We start from the raw sequence: 6,721 nt of genomic DNA on the forward strand, positions 1-6,721 counted from the left end.
TCGAACTCCTTTAAATTCAATGCTACCACCTTATTCAAGGCGAATTACTACAAGGTGGTAGCAGTAACAGTACAATTCCACAGAGACCTTTTCAGGCTTTCAGCAAAAGCTGAATTTAACATGATCCAATTACACCAGACCAGAAAAGAAAGAGTAGTTTTCTGGCTGACGTTTGTAATCTCGGCGCCATGTTATTTTCCTTTGAAAGCTTAGTATCCAGCTCTTAAGAAAAGCAAAAACTCCATATAAAATGACGTACAAGAAATGGCTAAGAAATTTTCTTGAGTCAAATTTCCTTAAGGCAGTACGCAGTTCTTCAGAAATTTAGTACGCTTTCTACTACGGTTTTCTAACGTTTTTTGTGAAAAAAGAGCACAAGGCAACCCAGGTTTGCAACAGAAATATATGCCCGTTCCATTATTTCTTGAGGAAAGAGTGAGGCAACAGGCTGTGCGTTATCAAAAATGTCAAAATTCCTTGGACACACACGCGAAATAATAAGGGTATTCATCAAACCTTATAAATGCATTGTAAACCGTATAAACTTATAATTGTGTAAACCTTATAAATGAACTGTCAAAATTTGTATGGAAACTCTTTACACATTTTTTCAATTTATCCAGCGATTTTACTGAATAAACTTGATAAACTGAAGACAATGCAACTCTGTCGCAACTCTAGCTATGTTTTCTTAGGCAATAATCGGGATCCGCATACAAATTTTGCACGCAAATTCAACAACGATATGATCGTGATAGAGATCTGGTTCAATTATTATCCCGTCTGTTGTTTTGTTTCACTGAAAATTCGCAAAGTTTGGTAGCCGTGACAAATGAATTCATACACAAACAGACATTCTGCCATTGTTTCTTATAACTTGCTTCAAATAAATAGCCTTTATGTTATATGTACATTTATTTAAATAGATATCTCGTAAACATAGTTTTTTCCAATTTAGTGAGGTAGTTTCTATAATTTCTTTATCCCCGTGCTAGTAGTATAAAGTTAGTGACACTGCGCTTTATAACCAAAGAAAACACGACTATTGTCGCATGTGTAAACGAAAAGAGAGTGTGGGTCGTTCATGTAACAGAGTGCATAAACTTATAAGATTATCTGCTTGATAAAGTTATCGGTTTAGATGAATACCACTAATGGCAATTTTTTCTTGACCGTTTTCTTAAGAGCTGGATACTAAGCTGAAACTATCCAAATGTAAACCAAAAATATGAAGACGAAATATAGAGAAAAAAATTAAAGCAATTTTTGAGCGCATGTTTGTGCTAACTAATTTATTATTTTTGTACATGTTTTTGCAACCGATTACCGCGTCCTTCATTCTAATTACATTTCAACAGAAAATAAACATAAATAAGGAGATGTAAGAACAAAACAGACGCTTTTGCAAATGGCTGCTTGTCAAGCGGTCAGATCTGTTCTAATTGGTTCATGTGAATTTAGCTGGAAGCCTGAAAAGCTCCAAACGCCTGAAAAGCTTGTTATGGCGTTGTACTCTAATACTTGTACAACAATAACGAAAAGTATCAGTAACCAAAAATAAAAGAATATTATTTCAAAAAGGAACGAGCCCAAAAAACTAAATAAGAAGCTAAAAGAAGAAGATTTTCCGAGTAAATAATAAAAATCTATTGCAATTATTTTGCCTATTTTGCTAGTACTATTTTTATTAATTAAAATGCCCTTTCGAATGGTGATATAAGATGTTTCGTTCAAGAGCAAGAATGATAGAATACAAGATTGCGCCGTCCTGGGCGTTGACATTTGTGTACCACAAGTAAACAAAGAATAGAGCGAAAAGAAGAACGAGTTGAAACAGCCAAAGCAGTTCTGAACACATTGAAAACGACGAGCTACGGGCCACAGCTTCCAGTTTGTTATCTTCATTATCTAAACGCTTTGTCGATGGCGACATGATTTTTTTGAACGCGGCAGCGACATCATGAATTTGTATGAGTTTGACATAAAAGAAGAGGAAGAACCTTATCTGTCGCCGGAAAAATAGAAATAGATCTAATCTGGCCGCAACCACAGCCGTCGCGTAGCCCGGTCGTCGCCAAAATAATTATCTACATAAGAGTACGTGTTAAAATAATTTGACAGCTGTAGTCCGTAGCTCGTCGTTTTCATTGTGTTCGGGCTATTACTGCGAAAAACGTGTTTTAATTTTGCTAAATGCGAAAATATTGCATTTTTCACCTAATCTATTAGAGAACAGTGAACATTGTGGTGCACTTCATTGCTTTGCAATTGAGGCTGCTTCAGCAAACGTTTTGGTGCACTCCATTGCTTTGCAATTAAGGCTGCTGCAGAAAACTGCAGCAGCATCTCTGTGGGAATGATTAGTTAACTTGCTAATGGAGGCTGCGTGGAGCAGAAACCAAATCATTGTGAGGAAATGCTGTTAATATAATAATAGAGAAACATTTCGGGAACGGCTTTGCCGTGTCCTATGTACACAAAATGCAGCGATTCGTCCCAGCGCTACACTTGCATCTACGCTTCTTGCATCTTGACGGTTGTCGCAATTTAAAACACAGCACTTCATTGTATTAGTTTTTACGCAGTCTTCAACTCAAAAATCACTCACAAATTGCAAATTAACACGATTTAAACTGATTTTTCACTTATAATTCCACTTTCTCTTTCGCTGATTTGTAAACAAAGGTTTATTTACAAGTTACCACAACTGTCAAAATCAGCAAAACCAAAGTAGCGGTACCACTGACGGCGCCACCTTTGTTCGCTGCACCGTGGTTCAAGAGTATACTTTAACTGCCGTGTCCTCGAATATAACATAGCCAAACCAAGCATATGCTTTCTAACTCATTACGTCATCTTCCAATGGCTATAGTTTCTGAAGGAAAAATCGTAAAGCACCACTTGAAAGCGCATTTTGAAGGGTAAGAATATAGGGCATAGACCTAACAAAAGTTGTTTCTCGTGTACTTAACCACGAAAAACATTTACATCTTGGCGCAGTTCTAAGCTCGAGCGCGAGGCACGCAGAAATTTACTTCGGAAACGACCTTCAGCTGCACAATATCAGAAACTTTCAAATCTATATTCATAATTATCATGTTCTTAATTCCTTTGATTTACATGTCAAATCGCAAAAATACTTGCGTATGAAGCTAACTCAGCTTCCAATTTTTGTTCTGCGTGACATTTTGATTTGACGTTTCGCTCAATGAAATCAGATGCAAATGCACGCAAGCCAATTTCGGGTGACGCAAAAAAACAAATTCGACGGCATGCGTACCAAAACGCAAGCCGCGAATATTAGGTTATCCTGTTAATTCATGCTAGTGATTGCATAAAAAAGACCACAAGCCATCTAAACACGTATTATAATCTTGTCGCTATACGTATATCGCACAGGTAATGTAACAGTCTTCTTGTGCAACGTAACAGTCCGACTATTTTTTTGCAAATATTGACCTCAAAATTTATTTTATCAGTTCAATTAATATGTATTTCTTGAGTTCTATCCTTAAGCTAAGAAACTGTGTACCAACTTTTGAAAACATTGTATTAGGAGAGCAGACTTGTTCGATAATATAAAGCACCTTCAAAAAGTATTTCCGAATATGGTTATGTCACAGTCCGGTGTTGAAACGTGCATAGCTCTTAAGCAACAAGAGTTACAATATATTTTTAGTATATATTAAATAATGCCACGTACTTATGCTTTCAAATAGTGGAAAGCAAGACCGAGGCTGTTCTTGCTCCAGACAGGATGATTCGTTAATAAGTGTCATTTAACGTTAAAGCGTTCTAAGGATTGACTTTACGTGAATGTGTGTTTAAAGTGGCTGGCAATAATTTTGGTTTTCGTTGTTCTGTTTACTTTTCTTTCGTTTTCCAGTAAAAACAAATGGCGTACAACACGCTTAAAAATCGACTTTTTTCACTCTCTTGTTCTTGCGTGATCTTGTGTCATTCGTTCATGCAGCACATCATTTATATTTTGATTTCCACTCATTTTACTTTTGTTTACGCTTACCAATTCACCAAATGGCGGCTTTTGACATTTATTCTTGTTCTTCTCCTGCTAGCTAATTTCGGTTAGTAAAAATTTCACTAGCAAGAATTTGCAGCTGTTCTGTGTTATTACGGTCTCATTTAATGGCTCTCTTGCAAATTTTTTGGTTTATTATACACTTTTCCAGTAAAAATTTGTAGGTTCCAGTACACACTAGTACTGACTGCATAAAACACACCTACTGTTACGATTATCCTTGTTTAGTTGATGGATTTCGGAAAATCCTTTCGCCGCATACTCAAAAACATTTTCTGCGCAATTACCCTTCGACGTCGGCCATTGTTTACTTCGAAATGTCATCAGAGTACCAATTAGCTTAAGTTGAAGTCAAGAACGTAAACCTACCGGTACGTAAACCCGAGTTAGCTGACACGATCTGTCTTACCAGAGCGCCATGTGAATGAAAACTCAACACCGCAGAATTTTTCTGTAGTTGTAGCCCGTAGCGCAGAAATCTGCGGAAGTTAAATTTCTCCGTGTCAGCTGATTTCTTCCTTCTATAGATGGTTCCCACTTCGTCAGTTTTGCAGATGGTAAAAAGTTATAATTTCCTATTCAAAATAAGTTTAAAATATTTGAAATTTACTATTGAATAAGGTTTTTTGTTGAAAAGTAAGTAGTTTATATTTAGCTACGATCTATTATAGCACGAAAAACTGTAGTTGAAAAGGTAGTTTTATGAAAAGCCATTGATAAGTGGCAACACTGTAGTAAGCAATACTGAGGGCTCCAGTAATCGAAAAAATTCTGCGTATACAGACTGCGTTTAAGTATACGTTCTGCGTTCTTGACTAATTTCAGCTTTAGTGATGCGCAGCTTCCTTTCAGTGTTCCCGCGAATCCTTTTAGTGTAGCCAAATTCCCTTAAAAAAGGGCTAAAAAAGAGCTAATAAAAGTCGTTGTAGCTAAAAATGGTAGCTAAAAATGGTAGCTAAAAATTTTTACCTACATATACATATATAAGTATACACGCAAACATTTTCAATAAGTAATGGTATAGAAAAATAATGAACTCTGGAAAAAAAGCTAATATTTTATCCAACCAAAAACCTTTTTGTATAAAAGGGGAAATATACGACACCAGCTTGCTGGCTCCATCAAGTGATTGTACCATCAGGCTCGAAGCATGCTGGTACAATATTTATTTCTTTACAAATGAGGTCGAGGAAATTTCGAAATGATTAGACCCGAAATTTCATAAATTTTCTACCATTTTGTTAAACATGCAATATCGTGAACTTAATCTTCCACAAATTTTTATGATTTTTTTCAGTGTTCTGCAAAATTTTAAGTTTCTATGGTATTTGTTATGGAATGATTTTTTTTTTTATTTAAGAATTTTAAAAATTAAAAAATAAACACAAGTGGCAAACAATATCATTTTGAATTTGTTCCAAAATGATATGCCCTGTTTGTGTATATGTATAAATATGTATAATCAATGACTTTCTTATGTAATTCTTTTGAAAATGACATAACATTTCTTTATCTGTTTTTTTTAAGTAAAGTTTTCCTTTATGTGTTTACTTGTTTAAATAATGCTGCGATCTAGGTTTTAAATTACGTATACTTCATTAAATGTTCAAGGACTAATTTTTTTTATCTTTTATTCAAGGACTTATTTATGTAAGTTAACAAGAAGATGTAACTACATCACAAATTATGTTCGCTTAAGTACCCACTGAAAATCTTCAGCAAGGTAACAAATTTAGGGTTTATAATGCAATGGTGGGGAGGGTTTATGCAACTTTAAGAAATTTAAAAGTGTCTGGATCTTATACTCCACTGAGCAAATACCTCGCATAATTACTAATTTAAAATGGTTTTTGTATCTAAATCCCGTTAAACTAGTCACATGTTTCTTGCCAGATGGTAATAAAAAGTTTGTAACCGGTAAATAAAGTTCCTGCCAATTTTTAAACCCTTTTCGCATTCTCTCTACTCTCGTAACCGGTAAATTTTGTTACCATCTCATAAGTTGGTAACAAAGTATTGCCCCGTGAAATATGCAATGCCAGAATCTGCATAATTCTTCATAGCTGAATTGCTGAGTATTTTAACTGCATTACCAACGAACCTAGAATCGCGGTGACAAGAACTGGAAACATTTTTTGGTAATACAATTTTCCGGTTACAAAATCTTCGGTAACGTGCAGAATAGGGGTACGGTTTAGTACGTTGCCGATCTATTTCGAGGTATTGCGTCCAAAGCGGTGACCCGATCGAAAAAAAATTTGCACACACTTGTAGCCAAGGGTCTAAACATTATTTTTGGTCACTAATTTATTTACAAATTGGGTTAGAAATATGCCCTTTTTTGTAAAATTCGGAAATTATCGTAAACTTATCACTCCTATTCCCCTTAAAGCAGCTACTTATTAAATAAAAACACCTTCTAAATCATGCGTCCGACTTTGGTTGCATATGCAAATTAAATGGCGTAGTTCACCTGTCAAACTCCAAAATATGCAAAAGAATGAGAGACAAAAGAAAATAGGATATAACCCTGTAAGCATTAAAAATATACAAAGGTGTTCTCTGCAAAAGGTGTTCAGCTCCTTTTCTTCGCAAAACAGAAAGGAGAATTCTACTGCCTGAGGGTTATAATCCCTAAGTGCGGTCGAAGGCCGCCTACGCAGAAAGTTGTTCTCTGCAAAA

Source organism: Rhagoletis pomonella, unplaced genomic scaffold (assembly GCF_013731165.1).
Source record: "Rhagoletis pomonella isolate Grant_MI unplaced genomic scaffold, Rhpom_1.0 Rhpom_scaffold_00013, whole genome shotgun sequence".
Lineage (NCBI taxonomy): Eukaryota > Metazoa > Arthropoda > Insecta > Diptera > Tephritidae > Rhagoletis > Rhagoletis pomonella.